Source organism: Phyllobates terribilis, unplaced genomic scaffold (assembly GCF_046119375.1).
Source record: "Phyllobates terribilis strain yellow unplaced genomic scaffold, ASM4611937v1 Scaffold_8__6_contigs__length_399053987, whole genome shotgun sequence".
Taxonomy (NCBI): Eukaryota; Metazoa; Chordata; class Amphibia; order Anura; family Dendrobatidae; genus Phyllobates; species Phyllobates terribilis.
Window position 1 is genome coordinate 348,212,946 of NW_027362768.1, and position 12,891 is coordinate 348,225,836.

Genomic DNA, 12,891 nt, shown 5'->3' on the forward strand with positions numbered 1-12,891 from the left:
GGCATTTGGAAGGTCATGAAATGGCGTCATCTGGTAAAGTACCAGTAATTTTATGTACCTTCATGAGAGTAATATAGCACAAATATACTAACTCTGATTTTGGAAACATAAATTTATAAAAAGAATAAAGATTAACCATGATGATGAGTTATAGTTGAGCAACTATTTTGAAGGTTTTGGCGGACTTTCATACTGTTGTTTACAACAACCTGAATGGTTTTAAAAAAAAAAAAAAAAAATCTGTTCTTATCAGTTTAATATCTGATACGTCCCCTATCTGGGGACCATATATTAAATGGATTTTTAGAACAGGGAGATGGAAAAAGAGCTTGCTCTGTCCACTCCACGCATTGACCTGGTATTGCAGTATCTCCAGGACCGGTGCACCCCTTCTTTAATGCAGTTTCTAAAATCAGAAAGAATTGAATTCAATGCTTTTTGTTCATTTGGCTTGTTTGTCGGATTTTGGGATGGACTCTTTGGCTTTGCTTTTCTTCTCCTCATTGGATTTTTCATGTTAAAAGTTGCAGAAGCCAGATGACAAGCTCATTTTGGTTCAACTTCAGCAACTGTGCATTGCATTGCCATGTAATGTAATGCAATGCTATCTATCTAGCTCTCCCTCTATACTTCCTTTTGGATAAACAGACATATTAGGCAAGCATTTTGGAGCTTTCACCTAAATAACTACAGGTGGTGAGATAAGCTGCACAATATAATTGACCTTTCAGTATATTGTTGCACACACACCATCTATTTAGCAAATGCCCTTGTTATCAACAGCAGCCTTTTAAACTCACCTGAGCTAACAGGTATGTGAGCTGGTTACTCTGCTGCGCTTAAAATTTCTTTTTTGGTTTGCTACAATGCCTTTTCTGAAACGTTGTCTCCCTCTGCTGGAACACTGACTTCTTTCATTTAATGCCTGCAGACTATAAAAGAGAAACCAACCCAAAAAGTTTGGTTGATTAGTCTGTGGCATTCTTTTAAACTGTTGCTTATGGCGGTCTCTGTGAGCTTCTCAGTGACATTCAGCCATCCAGGTATCCCGCCTGCAGTAGACGGAATGTGGCAATGGAACGCTGGCTGCGCGTGTCATAATAGGCTCTGAGCCTTTATATACCTGCGCACAGCAGCAGCCACCTTCAGTCTGCTGCTGGACAGCCAGCAGCAGCAGCAGCAGCAGGAGAGGTAATTAATCAGCAACCCTCCTGCTAAGGGTAGACAGCTGCTCGTTCCACCCCCCCCCCCGCCTTAATTGGTTCTCCTCCCTTCCAACGGTGTTGAGGCGGGTGGGAACAGCCGGGGGTTGAGGGTACTGTGCTAAAAGAGGTGGAGTTATGCAGATCTAAAACGCGTGGATTGCAGCAGCAGCAAGCCGAAAAGTGCAGGCATGTGAGGGATCTAGAGGTTGACAGCATGTCTTCTTAACGGGAGTCCAGGTGGCCATCTCCACAAATGGACTTTTCAGAATCCTTGGGTGGCACCGTAGTCGGAAACCAATTCTGGTTATCGCTTCTCGGCCTTTTGGCTAAGATCAAGTGTAGTATCTGTTCTTATCAGTTTAATATCTGATACGTCCCCTATCTGGGGACCATATATTAAATGGATTTTTAGAACAGGGAGATGGAAAAAGAGCTTGCTCTGTCCACTCCACGCATTGACCTGGTATTGCAGTATCTCCAGGACCGGTGCACCCCTTCTTTAATGCAGTTTCTAAAATCAGAAAGAATTGAATTCAATGCTTTTTGTTCATTTGGCTTGTTTGTCGGATTTTGGGATGGACTCTTTGGCTTTGCTTTTCTTCTCCTCATTGGATTTTTCATGTTAAAAGTTGCAGAAGCCAGATGACAAGCTCATTTTGGTTCAACTTCAGCAACTGTGCATTGCATTGCCATGTAATGTAATGCAATGCTATCTATCTAGCTCTCCCTCTATACTTCCTTTTGGATAAACAGACATATTAGGCAAGCATTTTGGAGCTTTCACCTAAATAACTACAGGTGGTGAGATAAGCTGCACAATATAATTGACCTTTCAGTATATTGTTGCACACACACCATCTATTTAGCAAATGCCCTTGTTATCAACAGCAGCCTTTTAAACTCACCTGAGCTAACAGGTATGTGAGCTGGTTACTCTGCTGCGCTTAAAATTTCTTTTTTGGTTTGCTACAATGCCTTTTCTGAAACGTTGTCTCCCTCTGCTGGAACACTGACTTCTTTCATTTAATGCCTGCAGACTATAAAAGAGAAACTAACCCAAAAAGTTTGGTTGATTAGTCTGTGGCATTCTTTTAAACTGTTGCTTATGGCGGTCTCTGTGAGCTTCTCAGTGACATTCAGCCATCCAGGTATCCCGCCTGCAGTAGACGGAATGTGGCAATGGAACGCTGGCTGCGCGTGTCATAATAGGCTCTGAGCCTTTATATACCTGCGCACAGCAGCAGCCACCTTCAGTCTGCTGCTGGACAGCCAGCAGCAGCAGCAGCAGCAGGAGAGGTAATTAATCAGCAACCCTCCTGCTAAGGGTAGACAGCTGCTCGTTCCACACCCCCCCCCCCGCCTTAATTGGTTCTCCTCCCTTCCAACGGTGTTGAGGCGGGTGGGAACAGCCGGGGGTTGAGGGTACTGTGCTAAAAGAGGTGGAGTTATGCAGATCTAAAACGCGTGGATTGCAGCAGCAGCAAGCCGAAAAGTGCAGGCATGTGAGGGATCTAGAGGTTGACAGCATGTCTTCTTAACGGGAGTCCAGGTGGCCATCTCCACAAATGGACTTTTCAGAATCCTTGGGTGGCACCGTAGTCAGAAACCAATTCTGGTTATCGCTTCTCGGCCTTTTGGCTAAGATCAAGTGTAGTATCTGTTCTTATCAGTTTAATATCTGATACGTCCCCTATCTGGGGACCATATATTAAATGGATTTTTAGAACAGGGAGATGGAAAAAGAGCTTGCTCTGTCCACTCCACGCATTGACCTGGTATTGCAGTATCTCCAGGACCGGTGCACCCCTTCTTTAATGCAGTTTCTAAAATCAGAAAGAATTGAATTCAATGCTTTTTGTTCATTTGGCTTGTTTGTCGGATTTTGGGATGGACTCTTTGGCTTTGCTTTTCTTCTCCTCATTGGATTTTTCATGTTAAAAGTTGCAGAAACCAGATGACAAGCTCATTTTGGTTCAACTTCAGCAACTGTGCATTGCATTGCCATGTAATGTAATGCAATGCTATCTATCTAGCTCTCCCTCTATACTTCCTTTTGGATAAACAGACATATTAGGCAAGCATTTTGGAGCTTTCACCTAAATAACTACAGGTGGTGAGATAAGCTGCACAATATAATTGACCTTTCAGTATATTGTTGCACACACACCATCTATTTAGCAAATGCCCTTGTTATCAACAGCAGCCTTTTAAACTCACCTGAGCTAACAGGTATGTGAGCTGGTTACTCTGCTGCGCTTAAAATTTCTTTTTTGGTTTGCTACAATGCCTTTTCTGAAACGTTGTCTCCCTCTGCTGGAACACTGACTTCTTTCATTTAATGCCTGCAGACTATAAAAGAGAAACCAACCCAAAAAGTTTGGTTGATTAGTCTGTGGCATTCTTTTAAACTGTTGCTTATGGCGGTCTCTGTGAGCTTCTCAGTGACATTCAGCCATCCAGGTATCCCGCCTGCAGTAGACGGAATGTGGCAATGGAACGCTGGCTGCGCGTGTCATAATAGGCTCTGAGCCTTTATATACCTGCGCACAGCAGCAGCCACCTTCAGTCTGCTGCTGGACAGCCAGCAGCAGCAGCAGCAGCAGGAGAGGTAATTAATCAGCAACCCTCCTGCTAAGGGTAGACAGCTGCTCGTTCCACCCCCCCCCCCCGCCTTAATTGGTTCTCCTCCCTTCCAACGGTGTTGAGGCGGGTGGGAACAGCCGGGGGTTGAGGGTACTGTGCTAAAAGAGGTGGAGTTATGCAGATCTAAAACGCGTGGATTGCAGCAGCAGCAAGCCGAAAAGTGCAGGCATGTGAGGGATCTAGAGGTTGACAGCATGTCTTCTTAACGGGAGTCCAGGTGGCCATCTCCACAAATGGACTTTTCAGAATCCTTGGGTGGCACCGTAGTCGGAAACCAATTCTGGTTATCGCTTCTCGGCCTTTTGGCTAAGATCAAGTGTAGTATCTGTTCTTATCAGTTTAATATCTGATACGTCCCCTATCTGGGGACCATATATTAAATGCATTTTTAGAACAGGGAGATGGAAAAAGAGCTTGCTCTGTCCACTCCACGCATTGACCTGGTATTGCAGTATCTCCAGGACCGGTGCACCCCTTCTTTAATGCAGTTTCTAAAATCAGAAAGAATTGAATTCAATGCTTTTTGTTCATTTGGCTTGTTTGTCGGATTTTGGGATGGACTCTTTGGCTTTGCTTTTCTTCTCCTCATTGGATTTTTCATGTTAAAAGTTGCAGAAGCCAGATGACAAGCTCATTTTGGTTCAACTTCAGCAACTGTGCATTGCATTGCCATGTAATGTAATGCAATGCTATCTATCTAGCTCTCCCTCTATACTTCCTTTTGGATAAACAGACATATTAGGCAAGCATTTTGGAGCTTTCACCTAAATAACTACAGGTGGTGAGATAAGCTGCACAATATAATTGACCTTTCAGTATATTGTTGCACACACACCATCTATTTAGCAAATGCCCTTGTTATCAACAGCAGCCTTTTAAACTCACCTGAGCTAACAGGTATGTGAGCTGGTTACTCTGCTGCGCTTAAAATTTCTTTTTTGGTTTGCTACAATGCCTTTTCTGAAACGTTGTCTCCCTCTGCTGGAACACTGACTTCTTTCATTTAATGCCTGCAGACTATAAAAGAGAAACCAACCCAAAAAGTTTGGTTGATTAGTCTGTGGCATTCTTTTAAACTGTTGCTTATGGCGGTCTCTGTGAGCTTCTCAGTGACATTCAGCCATCCAGGTATCCCGCCTGCAGTAGACGGAATGTGGCAATGGAACGCTGGCTGCGCGTGTCATAATAGGCTCTGAGCCTTTATATACCTGCGCACAGCAGCAGCCACCTTCAGTCTGCTGCTGGACAGCCAGCAGCAGCAGCAGCAGCAGGAGAGGTAATTAATCAGCAACCCTCCTGCTAAGGGTAGACAGCTGCTCGTTCCACCCCCCCCCCCGCCTTAATTGGTTCTCCTCCCTTCCAACGGTGTTGAGGCGGGTGGGAACAGCCGGGGGTTGAGGGTACTGTGCTAAAAGAGGTGGAGTTATGCAGATCTAAAACGCGTGGATTGCAGCAGCAGCAAGCCGAAAAGTGCAGGCATGTGAGGGATCTAGAGGTTGACAGCATGTCTTCTTAACGGGAGTCCAGGTGGCCATCTCCACAAATGGACTTTTCAGAATCCTTGGGTGGCACCGTAGTCGGAAACCAATTCTGGTTATCGCTTCTCGGCCTTTTGGCTAAGATCAAGTGTAGTATCTGTTCTTATCAGTTTAATATCTGATACGTCCCCTATCTGGGGACCATATATTAAATGGATTTTTAGAACAGGGAGATGGAAAAAGAGCTTGCTCTGTCCACTCCACGCATTGACCTGGTATTGCAGTATCTCCAGGACCGGTGCACCCCTTCTTTAATGCAGTTTCTAAAATCAGAAAGAATTGAATTCAATGCTTTTTGTTCATTTGGCTTGTTTGTCGGATTTTGGGATGGACTCTTTGGCTTTGCTTTTCTTCTCCTCATTGGATTTTTCATGTTAAAAGTTGCAGAAGCCAGATGACAAGCTCATTTTGGTTCAACTTCAGCAACTGTGCATTGCATTGCCATGTAATGTAATGCAATGCTATCTATCTAGCTCTCCCTCTATACTTCCTTTTGGATAAACAGACATATTAGGCAAGCATTTTGGAGCTTTCACCTAAATAACTACAGGTGGTGAGATAAGCTGCACAATATAATTGACCTTTCAGTATATTGTTGCACACACACCATCTATTTAGCAAATGCCCTTGTTATCAACAGCAGCCTTTTAAACTCACCTGAGCTAACAGGTATGTGAGCTGGTTACTCTGCTGCGCTTAAAATTTCTTTTTTGGTTTGCTACAATGCCTTTTCTGAAACGTTGTCTCCCTCTGCTGGAACACTGACTTCTTTCATTTAATGCCTGCAGACTATAAAAGAGAAACCAACCCAAAAAGTTTGGTTGATTAGTCTGTGGCATTCTTTTAAACTGTTGCTTATGGCGGTCTCTGTGAGCTTCTCAGTGACATTCAGCCATCCAGGTATCCCGCCTGCAGTAGACGGAATGTGGCAATGGAACGCTGGCTGCGCGTGTCATAATAGGCTCTGAGCCTTTATATACCTGCGCAAAGCAGCAGCCACCTTCAGTCTGCTGCTGGACAGCCAGCAGCAGCAGCAGCAGCAGGAGAGGTAATTAATCAGCAACCCTCCTGCTAAGGGTAGACAGCTGCTCGTTCCACCCCCCCCGCCTTAATTGGTTCTCCTCCCTTCCAACGGTGTTGAGGCGGGTGGGAACAGCCGGGGGTTGAGGGTACTGTGCTAAAAGAGGTGGAGTTATGCAGATCTAAAACGCGTGGATTGCAGCAGCAGCAAGCCGAAAAGTGCAGGCATGTGAGGGATCTAGAGGTTGACAGCATGTCTTCTTAACGGGAGTCCAGGTGGCCATCTCCACAAATGGACTTTTCAGAATCCTTGGGTGGCACCGTAGTCGGAAACCAATTCTGGTTATCGCTTCTCGGCCTTTTGGCTAAGATCAAGTGTAGTATCTGTTCTTATCAGTTTAATATCTGATACGTCCCCTATCTGGGGACCATATATTAAATGGATTTTTAGAACAGGGAGATGGAAAAAGAGCTTGCTCTGTCCACTCCACGCATTGACCTGGTATTGCAGTATCTCCAGGACCGGTGCACCCCTTCTTTAATGCAGTTTCTAAAATCAGAAAGAATTGAATTCAATGTTTTTTGTTCATTTGGCTTGTTTGTCGGATTTTGGGATGGACTCTTTGGCTTTGCTTTTCTTCTCCTCATTGGATTTTTCATGTTAAAAGTTGCAGAAGCCAGATGACAAGCTCATTTTGGTTCAACTTCAGCAACTGTGCATTGCATTGCCATGTAATGTAATGCAATGCTATCTATCTAGCTCTCCCTCTATACTTCCTTTTGGATAAGCAGACATATTAGGCAAGCATTTTGGAGCTTTCACCTAAATAACTACAGGTGGTGAGATAAGCTGCACAATATAATTGACCTTTCAGTATATTGTTGCACACACACCATCTATTTAGCAAATGCCCTTGTTATCAACAGCAGCCTTTTAAACTCACCTGAGCTAACAGGTATGTGAGCTGGTTACTCTGCTGCGCTTAAAATTTCTTTTTTGGTTTGCTACAATGCCTTTTCTGAAACGTTGTCTCCCTCTGCTGGAACACTGACTTCTTTCATTTAATGCCTGCAGACTATAAAAGAGAAACCAACCCAAAAAGTTTGGTTGATTAGTCTGTGGCATTCTTTTAAACTGTTGCTTATGGCGGTCTCTGTGAGCTTCTCAGTGACATTCAGCCATCCAGGTATCCCGCCTGCAGTAGACGGAATGTGGCAATGGAACGCTGGCTGCGCGTGTCATAATAGGCTCTGAGCCTTTATATACCTGCGCACAGCAGCAGCCACCTTCAGTCTGCTGCTGGACAGCCAGCAGCAGCAGCAGCAGCAGGAGAGGTAATTAATCAGCAACCCTCCTGCTAAGGGTAGACAGCTGCTCGTTCCACCCCCCCCCCCGCCTTAATTGGTTCTCCTCCCTTCCAACGGTGTTGAGGCGGGTGGGAACAGCCGGGGGTTGAGGGTACTGTGCTAAAAGAGGTGGAGTTATGCAGATCTAAAACGCGTGGATTGCAGCAGCAGCAAGCCGAAAAGTGCAGGCATGTGAGGGATCTAGAGGTTGACAGCATGTCTTCTTAACGGGAGTCCAGGTGGCCATCTCCACAAATGGACTTTTCAGAATCCTTGGGTGGCACCGTAGTCGGAAACCAATTCTGGTTATCGCTTCTCGGCCTTTTGGCTAAGATCAAGTGTAGTATCTGTTCTTATCAGTTTAATATCTGATACGTCCCCTATCTGGGGACCATATATTAAATGGATTTTTAGAACAGGGAGATGGAAAAAGAGCTTGCTCTGTCCACTCCATGCATTGACCTGGTATTGCAGTATCTCCAGGACCGGTGCACCCCTTCTTTAATGCAGTTTCTAAAATCAGAAAGAATTGAATTCAATGCTTTTTGTTCATTTGGCTTGTTTGTCGGATTTTGGGATGGACTCTTTGGCTTTGCTTTTCTTCTCCTCATTGGATTTTTCATGTTAAAAGTTGCAGAAGCCAGATGACAAGCTCATTTTGGTTCAACTTCAGCAACTGTGCATTGCATTGCCATGTAATGTAATGCAATGCTATCTATCTAGCTCTCCCTCTATACTTCCTTTTGGATAAACAGACATATTAGGCAAGCATTTTGGAGCTTTCACCTAAATAACTACAGGTGGTGAGATAAGCTGCACAATATAATTGACCTTTCAGTATATTGTTGCACACACACCATCTATTTAGCAAATGCCCTTGTTATCAACAGCAGCCTTTTAAACTCACCTGAGCTAACAGGTATGTGAGCTGGTTACTCTGCTGCGCTTAAAATTTCTTTTTTGGTTTGCTACAATGCCTTTTCTGAAACGTTGTCTCCCTCTGCTGGAACATTGACTTCTTTCATTTAATGCCTGCAGACTATAAAAGAGAAACCAACCCAAAAAGTTTGGTTGATTAGTCTGTGGCATTCTTTTAAACTGTTGCTTATGGCGGTCTCTGTGAGCTTCTCAGTGACATTCAGCCATCCAGGTATCCCGCCTGCAGTAGACGGAATGTGGCAATGGAACGCTGGCTGCGCGTGTCATAATAGGCTCTGAGCCTTTATATACCTGCGCACAGCAGCAGCCACCTTCAGTCTGCTGCTGGACAGCCAGCAGCAGCAGCAGGAGAGGTAATTAATCAGCAACCCTCCTGCTAAGGGTAGACAGCTGCTCGTTCCACCCCCCCCCCGCCTTAATTGGTTCTCCTCCCTTCCAACGGTGTTGAGGCGGGTGGGAACAGCCGGGGGTTGAGGGTACTGTGCTAAAAGAGGTGGAGTTATGCAGATCTAAAACGCGTGGATTGCAGCAGCAGCAAGCCGAAAAGTGCAGGCATGTGAGGGATCTAGAGGTTGACAGCATGTCTTCTTAACGGGAGTCCAGGTGGCCATCTCCACAAATGGACTTTTCAGAATCCTTGGGTGGCACCGTAGTCGGAAACCAATTCTGGTTATCGCTTCTCGGCCTTTTGGCTAAGATCAAGTGTAGTATCTGTTCTTATCAGTTTAATATCTGATACGTCCCCTATCTGGGGACCATATATTAAATGGATTTTTAGAACAGGGAGATGGAAAAAGAGCTTGCTCTGTCCACTCCACGCATTGACCTGGTATTGCAGTATCTCCAGGACCGGTGCACCCCTTCTTTAATGCAGTTTCTAAAATCAGAAAGAATTGAATTCAATGCTTTTTGTTCATTTGGCTTGTTTGTCGGATTTTGGGATGGACTCTTTGGCTTTGCTTTTCTTCTCCTCATTGGATTTTTCATGTTAAAAGTTGCAGAAGCCAGATGACAAGCTCATTTTGGTTCAACTTCAGCAACTGTGCATTGCATTGCCATGTAATGTAATGCAATGCTATCTATCTAGCTCTCCCTCTATACTTCCTTTTGGATAAACAGACATATTAGGCAAGCATTTTGGAGCTTTCACCTAAATAACTACAGGTGGTGAGATAAGCTGCACAATATAATTGACCTTTCAGTATATTGTTGCACACACACCATCTATTTAGCAAATGCCCTTGTTATCAACAGCAGCCTTTTAAACTCACCTGAGCTAACAGGTATGTGAGCTGGTTACTCTGCTGCGCTTAAAATTTCTTTTTTGGTTTGCTACAATGCCTTTTCTGAAACGTTGTCTCCCTCTGCTGGAACACTGACTTCTTTCATTTAATGCCTGCAGACTATAAAAGAGAAACCAACCCAAAAAGTTTGGTTGATTAGTCTGTGGCATTCTTTTAAACTGTTGCTTATGGCGGTCTCTGTGAGCTTCTCAGTGACATTCAGCCATCCAGGTATCCCGCCTGCAGTAGACGGAATGTGGCAATGGAACGCTGGCTGCGCGTGTCATAATAGGCTCTGAGCCTTTATATACCTGCGCACAGCAGCAGCCACCTTCAGTCTGCTGCTGGACAGCCAGCAGCAGCAGCAGCAGGAGAGGTAATTAATCAGCAACCCTCCTGCTAAGGGTAGACAGCTGCTCGTTCCACCCCCCCCCGCCTTAATTGGTTCTCCTCCCTTCCAACGGTGTTGAGGCGGGTGGGAACAGCCGGGGGTTGAGGGTACTGTGCTAAAAGAGGTGGAGTTATGCAGATCTAAAACGCGTGGATTGCAGCAGCAGCAAGCCGAAAAGTGCAGGCATGTGAGGGATCTAGAGGTTGACAGCATGTCTTCTTAACGGGAGTCCAGGTGGCCATCTCCACAAATGGACTTTTCAGAATCCTTGGGTGGCACCGTAGTCGGAAACCAATTCTGGTTATCGCTTCTCGGCCTTTTGGCTAAGATCAAGTGTAGTATCTGTTCTTATCAGTTTAATATCTGATACGTCCCCTATCTGGGGACCATATATTAAATGGATTTTTAGAACAGGGAGATGGAAAAAGAGCTTGCTCTGTCCACTCCACGCATTGACCTGGTATTGCAGTATCTCCAGGACCGGTGCACCCCTTCTTTAATGCAGTTTCTAAAATCAGAAAGAATTGAATTCAATGCTTTTTGTTCATTTGGCTTGTTTGTCGGATTTTGGGATGGACTCTTTGGCTTTGCTTTTCTTCTCCTCATTGGATTTTTCATGTTAAAAGTTGCAGAAGCCAGATGACAAGCTCATTTTGGTTCAACTTCAGCAACTGTGCATTGCATTGCCATGTAATGTAATGCAATGCTATCTATCTAGCTCTCCCTCTATACTTCCTTTTGGATAAACAGACATATTAGGCAAGCATTTTGGAGCTTTCACCTAAATAACTACAGGTGGTGAGATAAGCTGCACAATATAATTGACCTTTCAGTATATTGTTGCACACACACCATCTATTTAGCAAATGCCCTTGTTATCAACAGCAGCCTTTTAAACTCACCTGAGCTAACAGGTATGTGAGCTGGTTACTCTGCTGCGCTTAAAATTTCTTTTTTGGTTTGCTACAATGCCTTTTCTGAAACGTTGTCTCCCTCTGCTGGAACACTGACTTCTTTCATTTAATGCCTGCAGACTATAAAAGAGAAACCAACCCAAAAAGTTTGGTTGATTAGTCTGTGGCATTCTTTTAAACTGTTGCTTATGGCGGTCTCTGTGAGCTTCTCAGTGACATTCAGCCATCCAGGTATCCCGCCTGCAGTAGACGGAATGTGGCAATGGAACGCTGGCTGCGCGTGTCATAATAGGCTCTGAGCCTTTATATACCTGCGCACAGCAGCAGCCACCTTCAGTCTGCTGCTGGACAGCCAGCAGCAGCAGCAGCAGCAGGAGAGGTAATTAATCAGCAACCCTCCTGCTAAGGGTAGACAGCTGCTCGTTCCACCCCCCTCCCCGCCTTAATTGGTTCTCCTCCCTTCCAACGGTGTTGAGGCGGGTGGGAACAGCCGGGGGTTGAGGGTACTGTGCTAAAAGAGGTGGAGTTATGCAGATCTAAAACGCGTGGATTGCAGCAGCAGCAAGCCGAAAAGTGCAGGCATGTGAGGGATCTAGAGGTTGACAGCATGTCTTCTTAACGGGAGTCCAGGTGGCCATCTCCACAAATGGACTTTTCAGAATCCTTGGGTGGCACCGTAGTCGGAAACCAATTCTGGTTATCGCTTCTCGGCCTTTTGGCTAAGATCAAGTGTAGTATCTGTTCTTATCAGTTTAATATCTGATACGTCCCCTATCTGGGGACCATATATTAAATGGATTTTTAGAACAGGGAGATGGAAAAAGAGCTTGCTCTGTCCACTCCACGCATTGACCTGGTATTGCAGTATCTCCAGGACCGGTGCACCCCTTCTTTAATGCAGTTTCTAAAATCAGAAAGAATTGAATTCAATGCTTTTTGTTCATTTGGCTTGTTTGTCGGATTTTGGGATGGACTCTTTGGCTTTGCTTTTCTTCTCCTCATTGGATTTTTCATGTTAAAAGTTGCAGAAGCCAGATGACAAGCTCATTTTGGTTCAATCTCAGCAACTGTGCATTGCATTGCCATGTAATGTAATGCAATGCTATCTATCTAGCTCTCCCTCTATACTTCCTTTTGGATAAACAGACATATTAGGCAAGCATTTTGGAGCTTTCACCTAAATAACTACAGGTGGTGAGATAAGCTGCACAATATAATTGACCTTTCAGTATATTGTTGCACACACACCATCTATTTAGCAAATGCCCTTGTTATCAACAGCAGCCTTTTAAACTCACCTGAGCTAACAGGTATGTGAGCTGGTTACTCTGCTGCGCTTAAAATTTCTTTTTTGGTTTGCTACAATGCCTTTTCTGAAACGTTGTCTCCCTCTGCTGGAACACTGACTTCTTTCATTTAATGCCTGCAGACTATAAAAGAGAAACCAACCCAAAAAGTTTGGTTGATTAGTCTGTGGCATTCTTTTAAACTGTTGCTTATGGCGGTCTCTGTGAGCTTCTCAGTGACATTCAGCCATCCAGGTATCCCGCCTGCAGTAGACGGAATGTGGCAATGGAACGCTGGCTGCGCGTGTCATAATAGGCTCTGAGC

General features: G+C 44.8%; 9 non-coding genes and 1 pseudogene across 9 annotated transcripts; all 10 read left to right on the forward strand.

The window, feature by feature from the left end:
* Positions 1-213: 213 nt before the first annotated feature.
* Positions 214-392, forward strand: LOC141160165 (U2 spliceosomal RNA; annotated as a pseudogene).
* Positions 393-1,511: 1,119 nt separating this feature from the next.
* Positions 1,512-1,702, forward strand: LOC141158930 (U2 spliceosomal RNA). The gene has a single exon (XR_012248949.1). It is a non-coding gene; the product is annotated as a U2 spliceosomal RNA (small nuclear RNA).
* A 1,121-nt stretch (positions 1,703-2,823) lies between these two features.
* Positions 2,824-3,014, forward strand: LOC141158931 (U2 spliceosomal RNA). The gene has a single exon (XR_012248950.1). It is a non-coding gene; the product is annotated as a U2 spliceosomal RNA (small nuclear RNA).
* A 1,120-nt stretch (positions 3,015-4,134) lies between these two features.
* On the forward strand, positions 4,135-4,325 carry LOC141159482 (U2 spliceosomal RNA). The gene has a single exon (XR_012249488.1). It is a non-coding gene; the product is annotated as a U2 spliceosomal RNA (small nuclear RNA).
* Positions 4,326-5,444: 1,119 nt separating this feature from the next.
* Positions 5,445-5,635, forward strand: LOC141158932 (U2 spliceosomal RNA). Its single transcript, XR_012248951.1, has one exon. It is a non-coding gene; the product is annotated as a U2 spliceosomal RNA (small nuclear RNA).
* Positions 5,636-6,751: 1,116 nt separating this feature from the next.
* Positions 6,752-6,942, forward strand: LOC141158933 (U2 spliceosomal RNA). The gene has a single exon (XR_012248952.1). It is a non-coding gene; the product is annotated as a U2 spliceosomal RNA (small nuclear RNA).
* Positions 6,943-8,061: 1,119 nt separating this feature from the next.
* Positions 8,062-8,252, forward strand: LOC141159460 (U2 spliceosomal RNA). Its single transcript, XR_012249466.1, has one exon. It is a non-coding gene; the product is annotated as a U2 spliceosomal RNA (small nuclear RNA).
* Positions 8,253-9,364: 1,112 nt separating this feature from the next.
* LOC141158934 (U2 spliceosomal RNA) lies at positions 9,365-9,555 on the forward strand. The gene has a single exon (XR_012248953.1). It is a non-coding gene; the product is annotated as a U2 spliceosomal RNA (small nuclear RNA).
* A 1,114-nt stretch (positions 9,556-10,669) lies between these two features.
* Positions 10,670-10,860, forward strand: LOC141158935 (U2 spliceosomal RNA). Its single transcript, XR_012248954.1, has one exon. It is a non-coding gene; the product is annotated as a U2 spliceosomal RNA (small nuclear RNA).
* Positions 10,861-11,979: 1,119 nt separating this feature from the next.
* LOC141158936 (U2 spliceosomal RNA) lies at positions 11,980-12,170 on the forward strand. The gene has a single exon (XR_012248955.1). It is a non-coding gene; the product is annotated as a U2 spliceosomal RNA (small nuclear RNA).
* The last annotated feature ends 721 nt before the right edge of the window (positions 12,171-12,891 follow it).